Here is a 12,852-nt window from a genome sequence, read left to right on the forward strand (position 1 = left end):
GGAAACACTTTGGTGATGTATAAACAAGGAAGTGGTGGCACAGCAGCAGAGTCCTTGGCAAGTCTTCATTAGACATTGTTGTTTGCTTTAAGGCTCATTCCTCACACATTTTAATACCATTATTGTTTACTTTAAGGCTGATATGTCACACATTTTAATACCATCATTGTATCTTTGAGGCTGATATGTCACACTTTAATACCATCATTGTTTCTTTGAGGCTGATATGTCACACATTTTAATACCATTATTGTTTGCTTTAAGGCAGATATGTCACACATTTTAATACCATTATTGTTTTTTTAAGGCTCATTCCTCACACATTTTAATACCATTATTGTTTACTTTAAGGCTGATATGTCACACATTTTAATACCGTTATTGTTTGCTTTAAGGCTGATATGTCACACATTTTAATACCATCATTGTTTCTTTGAGGCTGATATGTCACACATTTTAATACCATTATTGTTTTTTTAAAGCTCATTCCTCACACATTTTAATACCATTATTGTTTCTTTGAGGCTGATATGTCACATATTTTAATACCATTATTGTTTGCTTTAAGGCTGATATGTCACACATTTTAATACCATCATTGTTTCTTTGAGGCTGATATGTCACACATTTTAATACCATTATTGTTTGCTTTAAGGCAGATATGTCACACATTTTAGTACCATTATTGTTTTTTTAAGGCTCATTCCTCACACATTTTAATACCATTATTGTTTACTTTAAGGCTGATATGTCACACATTTTAATACCATCATTGTTTCTTTGAGGCTGATATGTCACACATTTTAATACCATTATTGTTTGATTTAAGGCAGATATGTCACACATTTTAATAACATTATTGTTTTTTAAGGCTCATTCCTCACACATTTTAATACCATCAGAGAAGTTAAGTCCCTACCTTTAGTCAAAAGTGATTTATGACCCCCCATAAAACAATGATTTATGACCCTCAAGGTCAAAGGTCAATGATTTATGAGGGGTCAAGTTCAAAGGTTAATGATTTATGAGGGGGTCAAGGTTAAAGGTCAAGGTTAAAGGTCAGGTTCAAATGTCAGGTTCAAATATCAAGGTCAAGTGGGTGTGGCTTACCCGGAAGAGGGTGGAGTTAAGACCTGCGGTGGGAGTGGTTAAACCAGGAAGAGGGTGGAGTTTTAAACAGAAAGAGGGCAGAGTTAAGACCTGCGGTGGGAGTGGTTAAACCAGGAAGAGGGTGGAGTTAAGACCTGCGGTGGGAGTGGTTAAACCAGGAAGAGGGTGGAGTTTTAAACAGAAAGAGGGCAGAGTTAAGACCTGCGGTGGGAGTGGTTAAACCAGGAAGAGGGTGGAGTTAAGACCTGACAGGGAACAGAGGAGGGTTCAGTTTTTTTTAAGAAAGCAATGTCATCTGAGCAGCATGTGACCATATATTTGATAGTTTAAATGTTTACGATCGTTTGAAACAACTTCCAGATTTCGATGTATTGATGGCTGGGAATGTTACGTGTGGAGATGTGGACACGCACGCACTTCACACACACACACACACACACACACACACGCAGAGGAGGTGGAGCTTTATACGTTAGCGTAAAGACTTTGTTCGATTCGGTCATGATTAGTGAAACGCCTGTTTCGATTTATAAAAATAATAAAACTTACATTGACGCTCCGCAAAAAAGTCGAGTGTTTCTAAATCGTATTCAGTTTTCAGCTAAAAGAAAGAAGAGACGGAAGCCCTTTCTCGATATTTTCATCGTTATCTACCGTGGATTGGGAAGTTTTTGGTGGACACGCACACACGCACACACACGCACACACACACACACTTCACACACACACACACACACACACACACACACACACACACACACGCACGCACGCACGCACGCACGCACACACGCACACACACACACACACACACACACACACACACACACACACACACACACACACACACACACACACACACACACACACACACACATTCGTACGCACTGAAACAACTTCCGTACCTCACGAAAACATATTTAAACAGATGGAAAAAACTATCGCAGAACACAGTGTCACGTAGCAACTGGTCTTTACGGTCGTTTGAATCAACAGGTCAGTTTGGGGGACAAAAGGAGGGTTCAGTTTTTACTGACTTCCCATCTGACAGTTTAAATGTTTATGACCGTTTGAATCAACAGGACACGCACGCACACACACACACACGCACGCACACACACACACACACACACACACACATACACACACACACACACGCACACACACACACACACACACACACACACACACACCATTACCTCTGCTTTACCATGTTATTAGACATTGGTTTAACTCCATTTAAGCATTTAAACGTTAAAAGCATTGCACTTGTACGACGATGTAATACCTTTTTTTTTTTAACAGCCGATGACGACGAAGTGAAAGACGATGAACTTTGCTTAAACGGTCTTACAAAGTTGGAAGATGATTTTCGAGGTGTGTTTAAACCTTCAAATTATTTAATATTATGTGTATTCATTATTTAGTTTCATAGAGGATTTGCCGTAAGATCCTAACGCGATCGTTTTAACACAATCGCAGTCTGGTGAGTCAAATGATTCTCATTTTACAAGAAAAAAAACATGCGGTATACGATACATATATACATATATTTACTTACAGATTTTCCGTTTACATCTCTTGCTCACTGGTCTCCCTTAAAGCTGGCGGGTCCGTCAACGGCCGTTCCAGGCAGAGGAGAAGGCTTGATTGCGCCAAAGACTCCAGACATCGAATCCTTGCTCCGAGGGGAAATCATCGAAAACGACGGTGAATGTCCGACAGGCACCCGCTGTAAGTTTTTCTCGTTTTCTGTAAGCTTTTTAAGATTCTCAGGAGCTTTAAAGAGCTCCTCTCATTCCAATGTCTTTCGCTCAAATGAATTTCGCGCCTAAGGGGAATGGGCGGGGACTGATTCCGGAGGTGGGCGGTTGTTTCCGCCAAGCAACCTTCTGGTTGAAATGGAGTGTGGATCAAGATGGATCCCTACTCTATATTCTTTTATTTAACCCAATGTTTTTTAAATACGTGTATAATGCTTTATATCCTATGTGTTGTGAATTCCATCCTACAATATCTTCCAAGGAACCCAAAGAAATGTTACCACACCTCCCGCTTTATTTATTCTATAGATTGCCTGAACTATTTCATAAACTAAATCTTGTCTTGTTTCTGATGCTATGTTTTTTATGCTCATCAATGCACTGTTGGACTGCGAGCACACAACTACTTTCCTTGCTTTGTTTTCCTCTATCCAGTTAACTGCCATATAAATTGCTACCAATTCCCCCGTAAAAACAGATAGTTTATCACTGATTATTTTATTTAATACTATGTTTCCTTGTGGGATAACTGCTACAGCTCTTACCTTTATTTTTTTTTATATAGTTTTTGATGCATCCGTATATATCATATCTCAATCCATTTTTCTATCCGGTAACTATTTAAATTTCTATTCTTTAGTAATTGCATGTTTTCTTTTGGGTTATCAAACATCCACGGTGGTATTGCAGGCATTGGTACTGTAGGACTAACTTTAATATTGTCAATTTTAACTTTATTACATATGTCTCCTATAATCCACCCAAAACTATTCTTTTTTGTTTTCTCTTTTTCTTGGCAGATTGGTAGCACTGGACAAGTCGGATATCCTTGCTTGGATCCTTTTAAAGTTGCCCGATAAACTGCTGAGAGTTGATCTCTCCTCTTGTCCAAAGGTTTTTCGTTCATTTTTACTTGTAATACTGGCACTAGGGTTGATGTAGTAGCTCCACAACATAACCTTAAAGCCTGTGACTGGATCCGGTCTATTTTCCCAAGTCATGTTTTTGAAGCATATTGGTAAATAATGCATCCGTAATCAATAACAGATGGAATTAAAGTTATAAATATATACATGTATTGTTTTCAACGTTAACCTATCAGCCCCCCAATCATTACCCCTCAAAGACCTCATTATATTTAACACCTTTTTACTTTTTCCCCTATTTTTTTATTTTCCGGAAGGAACACTCCTGAAGGAATAAATAAAGTACTATCTAATCTAATCTAATCAAATCTATTTTGCTGATGTGGGTTGACTAGTTCATATTTTTATCAAACCATATTCCTAAATATTTAAATACTTGTACCTCTTCTATATTTTCACCTTAGAGTTTTTATTTGGAGCTTGTTTTGTACTTTTGTCTTTGTAAAATGTATGACTTTTGTCTTTCCAACAGAGAATCTTAAACCTCAAGCCGTTCCCCAGTCTTGAACATTATTTACCACTTTGTTAGTTTTTTGATTATTTCTTTTGACTCTAAATAATATACTAGTCTTTCATTAATCTTTTTTTTTTTTTTTTTCCATTACTTTTCCCCAAATTTATAATTTCCTGCCTCTTCTGGGTCTTACCCTGACTTGCATATTGGAATTGTTACCGCTAATTTTCCCCTCTGCCGGTCATTCTCCTTCTTCATATATCCTGTCATATCATTTCAAGACCACTTCTTTGACGATGCCACCTAAGTTTTTGATCATTTGATAACCCGCTAGGTCTTTCCCCGGTGACGTATTTTTAACCTTTTTCAAAATTCGAACCATTTCATTCAAAGAAAATGTCATATCCATAGTGTTGGTAAAGCTATTAACGTTGTCTTCCATCATTTCCCCAATATTTAAACTCATTGTTTTTTCTCTCTTTTGTTTTTCCACATTTCTCAAATTATCATTACTGTGCACTTTAACACATTTTTTTTGCTAAAGGTTCTGCTGTTTCTTTACCCGTGACTACATCTTCTTTAATAAATGTGGCACATCATCCTCTTTACCCTTCATTCCTATCTTTACGAATCGTTATATATCCTTTTATTATAAAGTTTAATTTTGGCTTCAGCCCTGTTTCTTGAATACAAATTATACGTGGTTTAGTTTTCATATTTTTAATATATCCCTTTAATTCATGTTCGGTTGCTATCAAACTTCTGGCATTCCACCGGACCATTAACAGGGTGTTGGAATGTGGTAACATGACTCCGTCACGTCTACTCTCCGTAGTACAGCTTGCACCCGGTACCAAGATAGTTCTTTCAACAACTTTGATGCTGCTTTGACAATTATTTTGATCTTCTCAGTCTTATTTTTACTTTCATTTTGTATCAAAGCTGAGTTGTGCTCTCTGGTTTATTTTGCAAATGAACCGACAGAACATGATCATGTACAAGACTCGCCTACCCACAATGCACTGCAGCCCAACGCTCCTGGTCGGATGTTTTTTTCGGGGTTCATGGAGAGATGCGGTAAAGAGTGGTAGCCAAGACACACGGTCACACACGGTCACACACGGTCACACACGTTCACACTCGGCAATTATTTTGACCTGGGGAGCAGATATAGAGGAAAAAATGTGTCTGGGGGGCCGGGATATCTGATTTTCAGGTACAAAAAACTTCACAATGACACAAAATAAACACAACAGTTAAACCTCACACTAAAATCAAGACATTGACTTGTACGTTCAAAAGACAGAATAGAACAAGTCAAGACATGCAATGCCATCTACAAAATGTTATGTAAATGTTAGTCATTACACACGCGGCTATGGTTTTGATGTATTTGTTACAGACATGTTTACGTCAAGTAACATCACATGGTTCCATTTGCACCTTTCAACAAATCTGAAAAGGAATATTAAGAAGTAAAACTTATATTTAATCCTACCTCTTCTCCGAGCACACGGTGACCGTACATACGGGTCGAAAAATGTTGACCTAATTCAGCATTTCTCAAAGTGTGGGGAATAGAGACATGACAGGTGGGGCGCGAGGAAAGGGAGGACATTTTTTATTTTTGATTTTTTTTTACTATGCTTTCATTTTCTATACACACTGTAAATCACTTTGTGATTCTGTCTGTGAAATCCGCCGTATAAATAAATGTAAATTACTTATTTTTCCTGTAGGCTTTAAATTTCTCGGCAGGAGCGAAAGTTTGACAGACATAGCAACAGTAACTTTTGCAGGCAGGGCTAAGAGGAACAAACTTTCGCGCGGATGGGTAGCAGGCTAATGTGCGGACCACAATTACACAAAATGGATACATTTGCAACTCGCACCTCAAAGGTCTGCGGAGAAACAAAAATATGACGGGTCTAATCAACCAAAAAGTCAACCTAAAAGAAAATATGGCGAAGGGTATCTTGCTCTTGGATTCACGGCAGCGGAGGTGGGGGCAGAGGAGAGACCCCTGTGTGTTCTTTGTCTAAAACGGCTAGCAGCAAACAGCATCAGGCCCAACAAAGTAAAGAGACAACTCGAGACCACACATGATGTCCAATAAATTGTTTTGTTGGGGCGATGGGGGTAGGTGGGCCTTGAGTCTAAAGTGGTGATGACGGAAAAAAAAAAAGTTTGAGAAGCCCTGACCTAATTGTACGGATCTCACTTTAAACGGCAAACCGATCATTTAAATGTTTTCACTTTGAATATGAAACGAGGAGTAAAATGTACAATGTACAATATTATCAATTATTTCACAAGGACATGTTTTAAGGATATTGTACAGTATCATTAAATCTAAAATGAATGTGATCACTTTCAGGATCATTTTATTTTTAGCCAGTAAACAACTGTTATGTACTTTTGAATCGGGTTTTCCCCTTTAAATAACAAAAATTATAGAATTTTACAATATTCATTATTATTAAATATTAAATGTGCCAACTAGTTTTACGGCATACATCATCCCCCCTTTACCCATTTGTTAAAAAGACGAAAGTTGATGCGAACGCCTACGTGCTGTCAGAAAACTAAAAGAAGAAGAATGCCTTTGTGCAATTACTGCTAATAAATCAATCAATAAAATGCATCAGTCAAATAGTACAGGCAACTTCGTTAACATGGAGCCACAGACAATTTCATTCAAAAAGTCCCAATTGCTAACATAAAGATACAACAACAAATAAAGGCAAAGAAGGCCTAGTAGGTAATTACAACAACAGACAAAGTATTAAAAATATCGGTCCAATAACTGCACAGGGATGGGCAGAGCCAAAACATGTGTAGCAAGTAAGCTGGAGACTGTTGACACTGAAATAAGGCTATATGTGGCACAGATACAAGATTTATAAACTCTACTTAAACCCCCACTTAAGAACTTTCAGTTTTGGTTTATATTGGCCGCACCAGTGAACCAAAGCGATGGCGTTTTCCCAAAAGGAAAACCACATTTACCATGAGGACTAGCGCATATAGCGTCCAACTGACACGATAATGCCACAATGATTCTGTATTACTGAACTTTCCACAGTAGGAACCTACATTCGTTTTCTACCACTTATTCCCTTTTGGGGACGTGGGGGTCGCTGGCGCCTATCTCAGCTACAATCGGGTGGAAGGAGGTGTACACCCTGGACAAGTCGCCCCCTCATTGCAGGGTCAACATAGATAGACGGACAACATTCACACCAACCTACATATTTTACTCAAACCTTATATTTGCAGTTTGAAGTCACTGCATTGTTTTTTCCTTGTACAGTTCTTTTGAGTTTGTTGCGTGGTTGGTCAGTGTGGAACTGCAAAGTATCGCGCTGGTGGGTATTTATTGCCACCACACAAATTTCCAGTAGCTAAAATTAGTATTATTATTCTGATTTGAGCATTGAAAGTCACTTACTAGTTTAGCAGGAACAGATCCAAAGCAGCATTGGTCTAAAATCTCTTGTCTTTTGACCTCACGCAAGTTAGTGAAAGTCGTGCCATTGTTGATCCTTGATTGTCCCTCCCTTTTTTTTTTTTTGAAAACCCGATTCAAAAGTACATAACAGTTGTTTACTGGCTAAAAATAAAATGATCCTGAAAGTGATCACATTCATTTTAGATTTAATTATACTGTACAATATCCTTAAAACATGTCCTTGTGAAATAATTGATAATATTGTACATTGTACATTTTACTCCTCGTTTCATATTCAAAGTGAAAACATTTAAATGATCGGTTTGCCGTTTAAAGTGAGATCCGTACAATTAGGTCAGGGCTTCTCAAACTTTTTTTTTTTCCGTCATCACCACTTTAGACTCAAGGCCCACCTACCCCCATCGCCCCAACAAAACAATTTATTGGACATCATGTGTGGTCTCGAGTTGTCTCTTTACTTTGTTGGGCCTGATGCTGTTTGCTGCTAGCCGTTTTAGACAAAGAACACACAGGGGTCTCTCCTCTGCCCCCACCTCCGCTGCCGTGAATCCAAGAGCAAGATACCCTTCGCCATATTTTCTTTTAGGTTGACTTTTTGGTTGATTAGACCCGTCATATTTTTGTTTCTCCGCAGACCTTTGAGGTGCGAGTTGCAAATGTATCCATTTTGTGTAATTGTGGTCCGCACATTAGCCTGCTACCCATCCGCGCGAAAGTTTGTTCCTCTTAGCCCTGCCTGCAAAAGTTACTGTTGCTATGTCTGTCAAACTTTCGCTCCTGCCGAGAAATTTAAAGCCTACAGGAAAAATAAGTAATTTACATTTATTTATACGGCGGATTTCACAGACAGAATCACAAAGTGATTTACAGTGTGTATAGAAAATGAAAGCATAGTAAAAAAAAATCAAAAATAAAAAATGTCCTCCCTTTCCTCGCGCCCCACCTGTCATGTCTCTATTCCCCACACTTTGAGAAATGCTGAATTAGGTCAACATTTTTCGACCCGTATGTACGGTCACCGTGTGCTCGGAGAAGAGGTAGGATTAAATATAAGTTTTACTTCTTAATATTCCTTTTCAGATTTGTTGAAAGGTGCAAATGGAACCATGTGATGTTACTTGACGTAAACATGTCTGTAACAAATACATCAAAACCATAGCCGCGTGTGTAATGACTAACATTTACATAACATTTTGTAGATGGCATTGCATGTCTTGACTTGTTCTATTCTGTCTTTTGAACGTACAAGTCAATGTCTTGATTTTAGTGTGAGGTTTAACTGTTGTGTTTATTTTGTGTCATTGTGAAGTTTTTTGTACCTGAAAATCAGATATCCCGGCCCCCCAGACACATTTTTTCCTCTATATCTGCTCCCCAGGTCAAAATAATTGCCGAGTGTGAACGTGTGTGACCGTGTGTGACCGTGTGTGACCGTGTGTCTTGGCTACCACTCTTTACCGCATCTCTCCATGAACCCCGAAAAAAACATCCGACCAGGAGCGTTGGGCTGCAGTGCATTGTGGGTAGGCGAGTCTTGTACATGATCATGTTCTGTCGGTTCATTTGCAAAATAAACCAGAGAGCACAACTCAGCTTTGATACAAAATGAAAGTAAAAATAAGACTGAGAAGATCAAAATAATTGTCAAAGCAGCATCAAAGTTGTTGAAAGAACTATCTTGGTACCGGGTGCAAGCTGTACTACGGAGAGTAGACGTGACGGAGTCATGTTACCACATTCCAACACCCTGTTAATGGTCCGGTGGAATGCCAGAAGTTTGATAGCAACCGAACATGAATTAAAGGGATATATTAAAAATATGAAAACTAAACCACGTATAATTTGTATTCAAGAAACAGGGCTGAAGCCAAAATTAAACTTTATAATAAAAGGATATATAACGATTCGTAAAGATAGGAATGAAGGGTAAAGAGGATGATGTGCCACATTTATTAAAGAAGATGTAGTCACGGGTAAAGAAACAGCAGAACCTTTAGCAAAAAAAATGTGTTAAAGTGCACAGTAATGATAATTTGAGAAATGTGGAAAAACAAAAGAGAGAAAAAACAATGAGTTTAAATATTGGGGAAATGATGGAAGACAACGTTAATAGCTTTACCAACACTATGGATATGACATTTTCTTTGAATGAAATGGTTCGAATTTTGAAAAAGGTTAAAAATACGTCACCGGGGAAAGACCTAGCGGGTTATCAAATGATCAAAAACTTAGGTGGCATCGTCAAAGAAGTGGTCTTGAAATGATATGACAGGATATATGAAGAAGGAGAATGACCGGCAGAGGGGAAAATTAGCGGTAACAATTCCAATATGCAAGTCAGGGTAAGACCCAGAAGAGGCAGGAAATTATAAATTTGGGGAAAAGTAATGGAAAAAAAAAAAAAAAAAGATTAATGAAAGACTAGTATATTATTTAGAGTCAAAAGAAATAATCAAAAAACTAACAAAGTGGTAAATAATGTTCAAGACTGGGGAACGGCTTGAGGTTTAAGATTCTCTGTTGGAAAGACAAAAGTCATACATTTTACAAAGACAAAAGTACAAAACAAGCTCCAAATAAAAACTCTAAGGTGAAAATATAGAAGAGGTACAAGTATTTAAATATTTAGGAATATGGTTTGATAAAAATATGAACTAGTCAACCCACATCAGCAAAATAGATTTGATTAGATTAGATTAGATAGTACTTTATTTATTCCTTCAGGAGTGTTCCTTCCGGAAAATAAAAAAATAGGGGAAAAAGTAAAAAGGTGTTAAATATAATGAGGTCTTTGAGGGGTAATGATTGGGGGGCTGATAGGTTAACGTTGAAAACAATACATGTATATATTTATAACTTTAATTCCATCTGTTATTGATTACGGATGCATTATTTACCAATCTGCTTCAAAAACATGACTTGGGAAAATAGACCGGATCCAGTCACAGGCTTTAAGGTTATGTTGTGGAGCTACTACATCAACCCTAGTGCCAGTATTACAAGTAAAAATGAACGAAAAACCTTTGGACAAGAGGAGAGATCAACTCTCAGCAGTTTATCGGGCAACTTTAAAAGGATCCAAGCAAGGATATCCGACTTGTCCAGTGCTACCAATCTGCCAAGAAAAAGAGAAAACAAAAAAGAATAGTTTTGGGTGGATTATAGGAGACATATGTAATAAAGTTAAAATTGACAATATTAAAGTTAGTCCTACGGTACCAATGCCTGCAATACCACCGTGGATGTTTGATAACCCAAAAGAAAACATGCAATTACTAAAGAATAGAAATTTAAATAGTTACCGGATAGAAAAATGGATTGAGATATGATATATACGGATGCATCAAAAACTATATAAAAAAAAATAAAGGTAAGAGCTGTAGCAGTTATCCCACAAGGAAACATAGTATTAAATAAAATAATCAGTGATAAACTATCTGTTTTTATGGGGGAATTGGTAGCAATTTATATGGCAGTTAACTGGATAGAGGAAAACAAAGCAAGGAAAGTAGTTGTGTGCTCGCAGTCCAACAGTGCATTGATGAGCATAAAAAACATAGCATCAGAAACAAGACAAGATTTAGTTTATGAAATAGTTCAGGCAATCTATAGAATAAATAAAGCGGGAGGTGTGGTAACATTTCTTTGGGTTCCTTGGAAGATATTGTAGGATGGAATTCACAACCCATAGGATATAAAGCATTATACACGTATTTAAAAAACATTGGGTTAAATAAAAGAATATAGAGTAGGGATCCATCTTGATCCACACTCCATTTCAACCAGAAGGTTGCTTGGCGGAAACAACCGCCCACCTCCGGAATCAGTCCCCGCCCATTCCCCTTAGGCGCGAAATTCATTTGAGCGAAAGACATTGGAATGAGAGGAGCTCTTTAAAGCTCCTGAGAATCTTAAAAAGCTTACAGAAAACGAGAAAAACTTACAGCGGGTGCCTGTCGGACATTCACCGTCGTTTTCGATGATTTCCCCTCGGAGCAAGGATTCGATGTCTGGAGTCTTTGGCACAATCAAGCCTTCTCCTCTGCCTGGAACGGCCGTTGACGGACCCGCCAGCTTTAAGGGAGACCAGTGAGCAAGAGATGTAAACGGAAAATCTGTAAGTAAATATATGTATATATGTATCGTATACCGCATGTTTTTTTTCTTGTAAAATGAGAATCATTTGACTCACCAGACTGCGATTGTGTTAAAACGATCGCGTTAGGATCTTACGGCAAATCCTCTATGAAACTAAATAATGAATACACATAATATTAAATAATTTGAAGGTTTAAACACACCTCGAAAATCATCTTCCAACTTTGTAAGACCGTTTAAGCAAAGTTCATCGTCTTTCACTTCGTCGTCATCGGCTGTTAAAAAAAAAAAGGTATTACATCGTCGTACAAGTGTAATGCTTTTAACGTTTAAATGCTTAAATGGAGTTAAACCAATGTCTAATAACATGGTAAAGCAGAGGTAATGGTGTGTGTGTGTGTGTGTGTGTGTGTGTGTGTGTGTGCGTGTGTGTGTGTGTGTATGTGTGTGTGTGTGTGTGTGTGTGTGCGTGCGTGTGTGTGTGTGTGCGTGCGTGTCCTGTTGATTCAAACGGTCATAAACATTTAAACTGTCAGATGGGAAGTCAGTAAAAACTGAACCCTCCTTTTGTCCCCCAAACTGACCTGTTGATTCAAACGACCGTAAAGACCAGTTGCTACGTGACACTGTGTTCTGCGATAGTTTTTTCCATCTGTTTAAATATGTTTTCGTGAGGTACGGAAGTTGTTTCAGTGCGTACGAATGTGTGTGTGTGTGTGTGTGTGTGTGTGTGTGTGTGTGTGTGTGTGTGTGTGTGTGTGTGTGTGTGTGTGTGTGTGTGTGTGTGTGTGCGTGTGTGTGTGTGTGTGTGTGTGTGTGTGTGCGTGTGTGTGTGTGTGAAGTGTGTGTGTGTGTGCGTGTGTGTGCGTGTGTGCGTGTCCACCAAAAACTTCCCAATCCACGATAGATAACGATGAAAATATCGAGAAAGGGCTTCCGTCTCTTCTTTCTTTTAGCTGAAATAAGCAGATATCCCCCATTTCGTATCTGAATACAAATCCAAAAGATCCCTCCCCTTCCAAATCCCATTTC

At 38.2% G+C, this 12,852-nt stretch overlaps 1 long non-coding RNA gene across 2 annotated transcripts; it reads right to left on the reverse strand.

The window, feature by feature from the left end:
* Positions 1-9,649: 9,649 nt before the first annotated feature.
* LOC133552333 (uncharacterized) lies at positions 9,650-12,606 on the reverse strand. Of its 2 annotated transcripts, XR_009806655.1 has the most exons (3): positions 11,915-12,606; positions 11,667-11,796; positions 9,650-10,837 (listed from the first exon to the last, which is right to left on the reverse strand). It is a non-coding gene; the product is annotated as an uncharacterized LOC133552333 (long non-coding RNA). The 2 variants fall into 2 exon arrangements; XR_009806656.1 differs by lacking the exon at positions 11,915-12,606 and having other exon boundaries at positions 11,667-11,904.
* Between the last annotated feature and the right edge of the window lie 246 nt (positions 12,607-12,852).

This window comes from Nerophis ophidion, linkage group LG05, assembly GCF_033978795.1.
Source record: "Nerophis ophidion isolate RoL-2023_Sa linkage group LG05, RoL_Noph_v1.0, whole genome shotgun sequence".
Classification (NCBI taxonomy): Eukaryota; Metazoa; Chordata; class Actinopteri; order Syngnathiformes; family Syngnathidae; genus Nerophis; species Nerophis ophidion.